Raw genomic sequence first — 10,822 nt, forward strand, 5'->3', positions numbered from 1 at the left:
AGAAAAAAAGAAAAACTTGCTCCCTCTTCTAAGGACAAAGCGTGTCTGTATAGCATCTAAGGACGAACGAGTAGATATCTATAAAGATATAGAAATCTTCTACACCTAGATGACCAAGAGACGAGTGAAATGATCTATGAAGTGTAAAGGAATGTGATGGAGACACAACAATGTAACGTCAGGCGCGAACGAAAAGTACTGAATGTGTCCTTGTTCGGACGACAGGCGGCATGTTTACGTCAGTCCAGCCGTGAGGAGGAGGAGGAGGAGGAGGAGGAGGAGGAGGAGGAGGAGGAGGAGATATGAGGAGAAGGCGAATGGACGAGGCAGTTGAGGGAGGGTGGAATGGACCAGGCCTTTGCGAGGGGACGTGGGAGGGTGTGGATGTTATCCGGAATTACCCTGTTTACTGCTGTTCACGGCCTCATTACGTGTACAGGTAACAACACAAACACCTTACTCGATGGAGACCCGGCCTGAGGGGGCGGCGGTGTCACAACCGCTCCCTCGCGCCGGGTGTCCTCCTGTTTTGATTTACAACATCGAGGTCACCTACGCTAAGACGACAAGCCGGTGGCTCCAATGCAGGAGGAGATGGGAGAGAGAGAGAGCACACACAGGGGATTATTTTCCCTCCCTCCAAGTTGGTGACAGTTTTATTGTATGGTAAGGTGTGTGGAGGGGGAGAGAGAGAGAGAGAGAGGGTGTCCTCTTTGGGAGAAGGGTCCTCTCTGAGAGAGGAGGAGGAGGAGGAGGAGGTGGGGAGACAAGACGTGAGTGTTAAGACAGTGTTTTGTACCCAGAGAAGACTGGCTTCATTAGGTTCATTCCCTCATTTCTCTCCTCCTCTCGGTGATCGTTCTGTGGTCTGTTGAACCACCTCTGGCAGGAGAGAGTCTCTACTGGACTTGTTTCCACGTTCACACTTATTAGTTAACCTCGTCTACGAGTCAGCCGATCAGGTAACTTCGCAACGAACCCTCCTCCAGCCAATCAGACAACATACCATCTAATTCTCCAGCCAATCAGACGTCATACCAACTAACCCTCAAGCCAATCAGACGACATACTAACTAACCCTCGAGCCCATCAGACAACACCCTCACCAACCCTCCAGCTACTCAGACAACAGACCAACCAAGCCAGAGATTAAGACGCGAGCGACCATTCATGCGAAGACCATCTATCTCTCTCCTCATCTCCCTACCTCTTATCTTTTCATCTGTCATCTATCTTCTCCGCGTCTATCTGCGCATCATCCTGTTTATTAACTTATCGATGCATCGACCTGTTGATGGAATGAGATACGAGGAGGAGAGAGAGAGAGAGAGAGAGAGAGAGAGAGAGAGAGAGAGAGAGAGAGAGAGAGAGAGAGAGAGAGAGAGAGAGAGAGACTGCTGGAAACCATCGACCTGCCCACTACAGAACACAGGAGGACATAGTGGGACGGTAACGCCACTGTATAGATGGCAATATAGAGTCCTTGATGGGTCATTGACATAGAGTAGGTCTTAGTCCCTAGAGGACGCGGTGCGACTGGAAAACAGAACTGACCTACTGATAGATAGTTAGTTGGATGGATAGATGAATAGACGGATCACTGGAGAGATCGGTGCATGGCTGGATAAATGGACAGATAGGTGCATGGATGGATAGATAGACAGATGGATGGATAGATGGATGTACTCAGATGGAGGGATGTGAACAGAGAGAGAGAGAGAGAGAGAGAGAGAGAGAGAGAGAGAGAGAGAGAGAGAGAGAGAGAGAGAGAGAGAGAGTAAATCAGTACCAAGACTTATCACTTAGGGACAGCAAGACAAATCCTACAGTAAGGTCATTAACCATCTATAATCCCCCGGGGGCCCTCTCCTCACTCCTCGTAAATCCCCCACGAATCCCACCCCCAAACCTACCTCTCGCCTCCCCACCTATTTTAATCCCCCCTTTCCCCCAGCTCAGTAATCTCTGATATCCCAGCCCAAATGGGAGCGCGGAGGCTTAAACACTGGGGGGTATGTATGGCTTCAGATCAGAGCCAATCCTCCTCCTCCTCCCTCCCTCAACCCTCCTGTCAGATGACTAATTTGCCAACCTGCCTGAATGACCCGGGATCACACACACACACACACACACACACACACACACTGGCTGACGGACCCGTGTTTTAAGACCTGATTTATCGGTGACCTGCAGGAATCAAGAGCGACGCGCCACGATGACCTATTACGACCCGAGGTTCTTCATTCGGGAGTTGTGGGTTGGGGGTGAGGAGGGAGGAGGGTCTTCAGGTTGACCTCTCTCAAGGGAGTTCGTGAACGACTTCGACGGGTGGCGGGTGGTGGTGGTCAGGGTAAGTCATTGTTTGGGGCTGTTGTGGGTTGGATGCCCCGATGCCCTGCGTGTGTGGTTTGTGAGGCCAGAGTGTTTGGTCTGACGCTCACCTGAGTGTTCAGAACGAGCGTGACTTTGGAAAGATGATAACCTTGATGACCTGAAACACGAAGACATAAAAGATATGGCCAAAAGCTGCATCTAGTAAATCGAGCAGAATGTGAGGTGTCACAGCTTAGAATGGTGACTATAAACACAGAAGGACGCAATACTCACCCTGCAGAACAACGCCTCGGTCGCTTCTAGTTAACATACTTGATCGAAGATGAAGGAAGACTCGAAATGAATTCTGAGATGAGCAACAAAGCCAATTCCGTCCCTTCTTATGAGGAAAGACTTCACGATTTGAATCTATTCTCTCTAAGGAAACTCAGGCACCGAGTAGATCTAACAGGCACCGAGTAGATCTAACAGGCACCGAGTAGATCTAACAGGCACCGAGTAGATCTAACAGGCACAGAGTAGATCTAACAGGCACCGAGTAGATCTAACAGAAAGCTCTCAAATTACTATGTAAATCTGACAAAATAGAATACTAAAGTTTTTCTTTTTTCCCTTGAGATTAATTAATTCAAGAACCAGAAATAACGGCATGAAATTAAGATAAAGAAAATGTCGATGGGGTGCGGGGCTGGAGGTTTGGACAGGGGTAAGTAGAGCCTAAAAGTACATGACAGACAGACAGACAGACAGACAGACAGTCAGTACAGGTTTTACTGAAAGAGATCTATTTCTGGTGCCCTATTTCCATGTCTCCGGTAGGCTGAGTCTGTGTAATGGGTAGTGATGCCCTATTTTTTTTTCCTAGGAAAGAAATTGGCTACACTAAATAAGACGATGTTCTTTGCGTATATCGGTGGATGGCTGGAACAGCCTTTCGCACCAATCAATTCGTACCCATAGCAACCACCACTCTGCTCGTAACCAAAGCAACTACCCATAACTTCGAACCCATAGCAACCACAATTCAATCCATCACCTATAGCAAACCACCGTTCACGCCGTACTCATAACAACAACCATCACTCACTCACCTCTCCTCCATAACAACCAGGAACCATCACTTGGTTCTTGCCCACAGCAACCACAACGTTGGCAAGATACCACCGCATTGGTTGCGCCTGTGACTAACAAGGTCAGTCCTTACTGTGTAGACCAGAATTCAAGATGATGTATAATGTATCGTCTACTCTAAAGGACTAATACAGGTTCTCAAGTCGAAGAAGGACGTCTGGGGCAAAACAAATGACTTCTTCCCATGGCCTGCGTAGAACAGGTACCTTGAGACCAATAGACATTGATGATAACACTTCTTCGAAAGATGGAACGATAGAACAGCCAAAGGATCTAGCATGAAATAAGAGAAGGAATACTTTTTTTCTAAACAAAACTATGCCATAAGTTTTTCTGGTGTAAAAGTCATGGATGAATGGAACAGACCGAGTTAGGAGATTGTGAATGAGGACGGAGCATACAGAAATTTAAGGAGTCTTGTGATAGTAGAGAATGTGTAAGAGTTTTTTGGGGAGGGCTCTCCTACGAGTGTAAAACTCCTTCCTCCCCGTACAGTACAGATAGGTCATTACAAACAGTTAATTACTAAAGGATCGGTGTAATGATCTCCCACTTCTACTGTGCATAGCCCCCATATCTGACTCCCTCTGTCATTTCTTTTATTTCTCTCATTTGTCCTCTCTTATCCTCTATGTTCTTTCAGCCGTCACTCCTCTCACCCTCGCGTCCTCTCACCCTCGCGTCCTCTCACCCTCGCCTCCTCTCACCCTCGCGTCCTCTCACCCTCGCCTCCTCTCACCCTCGCCTCGTCTCCCTCACTCCCTCCTCCTCTGCCTGGGCCTGGGGATCGTGGTGTCCTTCTTGCGTGAAGGGGATGACCATTAAGCGGGTCACACAGTAGCTGTTTGTCAGGTGGAGCGCTTCAGTCGCGGCCAAATAACCCCATTAAACATTGATTTGCACCTGTGCCCCCCCTATATCACCCGCGGCTCTCCCCACCGTGCGATCTCTCTCCCCTTCCCTCCCTCCTCCCTGCCTCACTCGCGTCCTTTCCTTCCTACGATCACCCCCACCCCGTCCCTCTCCTGTTATTCCCTCCCTACCGTCTCCCTCTCCCGTCTTTCCTTCCTAAGTCTCCCTTTCCCGTCCTTCCCTCCCTACGAGCTCCCCCCTCCTCCTCCCGTCTTTCCCGTGTCCTCTCCCATACCCCTCCTCCTTCAACCCTTTTCTCTTTTCCCCCTCCTCTCTCTCCCTCTACCCTTCCCTTCTTTATCTCATACGAACAGAAACAAGAGAAATCTGGAATGGATTGAGGGACAGATTTTGATAAGTGGAAATTGTGGAAAGGGAAGGTACTTCTTGTCTCCTCCTCCTCATCGTCCTCCTCCACATCCTCCTCCTCCTCGTCCTCCTCCTCCAAATAGAAATAGATGTGAACGGGACGGACCTTAATGTGATGGAATATTTCATGAGCCGTAGAGGATGGAGCCGGTAGTGGAAGGGGAGGGAGGGAGCCATGAGGGTCAATGCTCATGAAGTAGGAGGGAGGAAGGGAGGGAGGGAGGAAGGCAATGTGTGTGTGTGTGTGTGTGTGTGTGTGTGTGTGTGTGTGTGTGTACCGCTACTGGGTCATGAGATCCAAACACCATTTTTCAAAGTGTGATTGATAGTGCTGGTTGTGTGTGTGTGTGTGTGTGTGTGTGTGTGTGTGTGTGTGTGTGTGTGTTGGGGTGGTAGGAACGAGTGGTCAGCCTTAAGGTGATGGTCCGCTGATACTTGGGGGGGGGGTGATTGGGGGGTCCTACTGTCACCTAAATAATGGTCAGGGGTCAATAAAACTGACAATGGTTGGAGGTCATTAAAAGACAGAGGTCGCCGCCCCCCCTCGCCGCTACCGTGCGATACGAGGTCATTTAAGGCGAGTGAGGTCAGCCTCGCTGCTGTAAGACAGATATACGCCAGCCTGGCGTATGATGATGGGGGGTGGGGCAGCCGACGCCGCCGCCAGCCGCCGGGCTAGTAGTGCGTAGGAGGTGATCCGGGGTGAGATTAAGAGGTGTCGTCCAGTCATTTGTCATTTTCAGTATGTGGGTGTGTGGGTGCGTGGGTGCGGGGGTGCGGGGGTGTTTGTATATATGTGTGTGTGTGTGTGTGTGTGTGGGTGTGTGTGTGTGTGGACGTGGGTGTGTGGGTGAGTGGATGTGGGTGGATGAGTGTCGATGTGTTGATGTGTGTGGATGAGGGTGTGTGGGTACGTGGGTGTGTGGGTAGCGAAGGAGGAGGTGAGGGAAGAAAATGTAAGCGGAGGAAGATGCAGAGACATGAAAAAGAAGAGGGAAACAAGATGAATGAAAGGGGAACTAACGAAGAGAAATAAAGATGGAGTGATTACAAAAATGTTGAACGAAGTGAGGAAAGAGCCCTGACGAGGAAGAGAAAATGTAAGAGGAGGAGAAGAAGAAGAAGGAGGAAGAGAAGAAAGAGGAGGAGGAAGAAGAGGGGGGGAGAATCAGGAGGACATGAGAATACTGACCTCAAAAATCAGACAATTCACAGAATAAAACAGAAAGGCCTAAGACGATGCCAGTTACTCCCATAGGGTGGACAGGGGGAAGAGGAGCAAGGGAGGAAAGGGTGGAAGAGGAGAGGGGCAAAGGGGACGAAGGGAATGGAGCAAGAGGTATATAGATTTCGTCTGAGTTAGAATGCATCGGGATCTTAATGTGTGTGTGTGTGTGTGTGTGTGTGTGTGTGTGTGTGTGTGTGTGACACGCTCGGGACATCCCCCAACCCCACCACCGCAAGGAGAGGAATGCCATAAAACTGGGATTCGCACAAGGGGATGGGGAGAGAGGGAGGAGGAGGGGGATGGGTAGAGGAGAGAAGGATGATCCTGCGGGGTTTAAGCGAGTTTATCTCCAGGTTTGTATCTCGGGAGGTTTTGTGTCCTGTGGGAGATGAATGGACCAGAGCGGGTTTCAATTATATGGCCATTTTGACTACTGGTGTGGGTGAGAGAAGGAGGAGGAGGAGGAGGAGGAGGAGGGGTAGAGTCGCCGCCGCTACTGTTGGAAAGGAGGGAGGGAGGGAGGGAAGGGAGGCAAGGCACAGGTGCATCACCCACGCTTGTAAACAGGCGAGACACAGGCGAGGTGTTTACCAACAGGAGATCAAATATAGGATTAGACATTTGTCTCTGATAATCCCCTCCTCCTCCTCCTCCTCCTGCCGCTGTCGAGGGCAGGTGAGCAGATAGTGTGGTCTGTGAGGAGGAACATTGTAAGGAAGGGCGCCCCTGAGTCACCAAGTACTATGCTAGAGGGCCATGGTCACCGAGAGAGAGAGAGAGAGAGAGAGAGAGAGAGAGAGAGAGAGAGAGAGAGAGAGAGAGAGAGAGAGAGAATGCCTTGTGCTTGTGTGTCTTCGCCTCGTCTGTCAAAACCCCGTATACTTCTCAGTAAGTGTCCAAACGGAGGAGGGACAGTGTTCCATACGGTATGATGGAGGTGTGACTGGATATGACACGATAAGGTATCTGACACCCTCCGTCCTAGCACCATGGTGTCTATACACACACAGGGAGGAGTCGCTGACCCCTTTACTCCTCTGCGACTTTGGGAGTTTGCCGCCGCCCTCCTCCACACGCCCCCTTAGAGGAATGCCTATGTCGTCCTCCACGACCACAGGGGAATAGAAATTGATAACGATACGTAACATGAGTTAGTTTAAGTGCCCCCTGGTGCGTTCATATGATCCTCCACTGTCCGTCTCTCTCTCTCCCTGAAGTATTACTCTCTGGATAGTGTTGCAGTCGTGCAGTTGTTGATCAGCGAGAAGCGATCGCTTGACATGTTCTTCATCATACTAGGTCTAAATTGATTCTTATTTACAGTACAGGACGAAATGGAATCTTGTAATCAAGACAAGTTTTGTCTGGTTCGTAAACCATTTTTTTCTCTGGATTATCGTCTGTAAGTCCGTACGTTGACATATAAAAGAATAATATAATCATTGGTAATCTAGAAATCATGTGTTTCGAACATTCGCAACAACACGAATTCGCACGAACGAACCCTCGACAATACATACGTACGAACTAAGACCTCTCTCTCTCTCTCTCTCTCTCTCTCTCTCTCTCTCTCTCTCTACTGTACGACTCGTACTGTCCACACCCGTCCCATGCGCGGACGGTGTCTCTCATGCTCGTGGACGTGACCGTCCATACACGGCGGGGCTGAGCGGGTGAGGGGCTATGTTGCGTCGGGGGCGGCGGCGGCGTACCGAAAGGCGCTCCGCTGCTCCCCCTCCCCTTACCCCCCCACCCCTCCCCCCATGCAACGTAAAGGCTGAGGGAGGGGAAGGACCTCATCATCGCCTTCTTCAGATGGACTGAAGGGCGGAGGGAGGGAGGAGGGTCGGCCAGTTGGCTGGCTGGCTGACTGGCTGGCTTGTTGGCTGACCTCCCTCCCTCCCTCCTTCCCTGAGATGCGAACGCGTGTACTCACGGTCACGGGGATTACGCGATCTTTTTTTTTGTGTGTGTGTGTCTCTTTTTTTTGATGAAATCGAACCCCTGACCTTCAGATGAGAATTAAGAAAAACGGGGAAGATTCCAATCTACGTTCTAAGCAAGTCGGTACGACACCTTGAACACGACAGCACGACAGTATGATCTATACTGATTATTATAATAATTATCATTATGATTTATTATAATTATCGATATAGTTGTTTATCATTGTCATTATTAGGAATGGTCCAAACCTGTGTGTGTGTGTGTGTGTGTGTGTGTGTGTGTGTGTGTGTGTGTGTGTGTGCCAGATAAATTTACGGTTCTGTTGTGTGTTATCTCATGTGTGGATTTGCGATACGCCCTCGTCACAGTGGTGTTAATTGGTGCACGTTGGTGTGTGTGTGTGTGTGTGTGTGTGTGTGTGTGTGTGTGTGTGTGGCCCTTGTTGATATATGGTACCTGATACGGAATTGTTAGGTGATATCCGTACTACACACACACACACACACACACATATACATACATACATACACACACACACACACACACACACAGACACACAGACACACACACACACACACACACAACACACACACACACACACACACACACACACACACACACACACGTATATATACAGGCAGTGAAAAGGACTTTGAGTGATCGGAACCTGAACATGCTGGAGGGTGAAAGGCGTGAACAGGATAGAGTGAATTGGAACGATGTGGTATACAGGGGTCGACAAGCTGAACTTGTGCTTGTTTAAGCAGCCGCGGTAAACCCTGGGAAGGTCTGTGGGGCCTTGTCGTGGATAGGGAGCTGTGGTTTCCGTACAGGACACATGTAACACCTAGAGAATGAATGTGAGCGAATTAGGCGGCTCTTTCTTCGTACGTTCCTGGCGCTGCCTCGCTAACGCTGGAAACGGCGATCATTGTCATCCCAAACAAAGACACTGTACAAACTGTTGCAATGTTCGCCATTTCTATGAGGTTTCCTCTGCCAGACCCCTACCACCGTACTTACTACATGAGAGAGAGGAAGAGCAGACTCCCTGACCTCCCTTTCCCTCCCTCCCTCCGTCCCTCCTTCGTGACTGCAGCCTCCCTCTTATATCATCAGAGTGAAATTTGATTTCTATCAGAAATTGGAAATCAATCTGGCGACCTTCCAAACCTGGGAGAGGAAGACATAGAAATTGCTTTCTCGTAGGTGATCTAACACCACCACTACAGCTACTACTACTACTACAACTACAACTACTGCTACTACTGTTACTACTACTACAAGTACTAATACTGTTACTACTACAACTACTACTACTACTACTACTACTACGTCCACCACCACTACCACCACTACTACAATCGTCACTACCATTATCAGTACCACCATCGCTACCTACCACACACGTCACACTCTCTCTTGTATTTCGCCACAAATCCTTCTCTATTTTTCTTTCTTTCTTTGTTATCTGTTTTTCCGTTTCTGTCTTTTATTTTCCTCTTTTTTTTCCCCTTTGTTACTGGGATAGAATCATATGCTCGCGTTGCCTCGTCTCTTAACCTTGTATATATGACCCGTGTCTGCACACACATACACACACACACACATGAATCAGCACGGGCCAGTCAAGGGTCGGAGTCGCATGGGTTCGAATCCTGGGATAGTGGCAGTCAGCCACACCCAACCCAGGTGCTGAACCTCCCCTTCGGAGCTGGTCGATCAATGGACACCTGGCTTAGACAGGTGTGTGTGTGTGTGTGTGTGTGTGTGTGTGTGTGTGTGTGTGTGTGATCATGCTGCACATACAGTCACGGAAATACACATTCTACGTTCATGTACAGAATTCGCGTATATACCACTGTATGTCAGTGTATATATACAGTACGCCCGTATATACCACTGTATATCAGCGTATTTATACAGTGCGCCCGTATATACCACTGTATATCAGCGTATGATTAAAACCACGAATTCATAGGTGATTAATATGCCTTGGCACACGACATGTAGGTAGAGACAATCTACTTCACTCCGGGTTATCTACCATCTAAAATCTACTTCACTCCGGATTATCTACCATGTAAAAGGTAGATACATGCACGGAGAATCGATAGTCGCTTGGGTGATCTTCCATTATAAAAATGATAAAGAGATGATATAAAAGAGAGAGAGAGAGAGAGAGAGAGAGAGAGAGAGAGAGAGAGAGAGAGAGAGAGAGAGAGAGAGAGAGAGAGAGAGAGAACTGTGTCGTGTGATGGTGTGTGTGTGTGTGTGTGTGTGTGGGTGGGTGGTGTGGAGGGAGCGTATGTTACTGCAGTGTGCGAGCGACGCGACCTTGCTAAGGGGAGGGAGGGAAGAAGGAAGACATAAGTTTTATGTATATGTATATATATATATGTCTAGCGAGTGACGGACAGATCGAAGTAGACACCCACACCCCCTCAACAACCCCTAAATACCTCCCCCCCTCCCCTCCACACCTCTGGGGTACCCGGTGATGTTGTGGAGTATATGAACGTGGGTGGAGTCGTACCTCTCCCTCCATCATCATCCCCCCCGCTCCTCCACCCCAGCTGCCGCGCAGGAAGAAGACTCAAGCAACAGCGACCCATACTTCCGGAGCTGTAGCAGGAGGAGGAGGCGACCAGAGAGAGGGAGGAGGAGGAGGAGGGAGGGAGGGGGTGAGGGGGTGGCTGGACTGTATAGCCAGCCATTAGGAGTTGCGAAGGTCAGGGGGAGATCGCGCCACCCCGACCGCTGACGTACCTTAGACGCGCCTACACCAACAGTGTCCCATAGGACGGAGGGCTGCTGCTGGTGTGGCCCCCCGCCCGCGCGCCGCCGGGAGGAAGGGAGGGAGGGAGGTGGGCGGCAGGGAGTGGCTCCCGGGGAGGGAGG

The sequence above is a fragment of the Panulirus ornatus genome, chromosome 30 (assembly GCF_036320965.1).
Source record: "Panulirus ornatus isolate Po-2019 chromosome 30, ASM3632096v1, whole genome shotgun sequence".
Classification (NCBI taxonomy): Eukaryota; Metazoa; Arthropoda; class Malacostraca; order Decapoda; family Palinuridae; genus Panulirus; species Panulirus ornatus.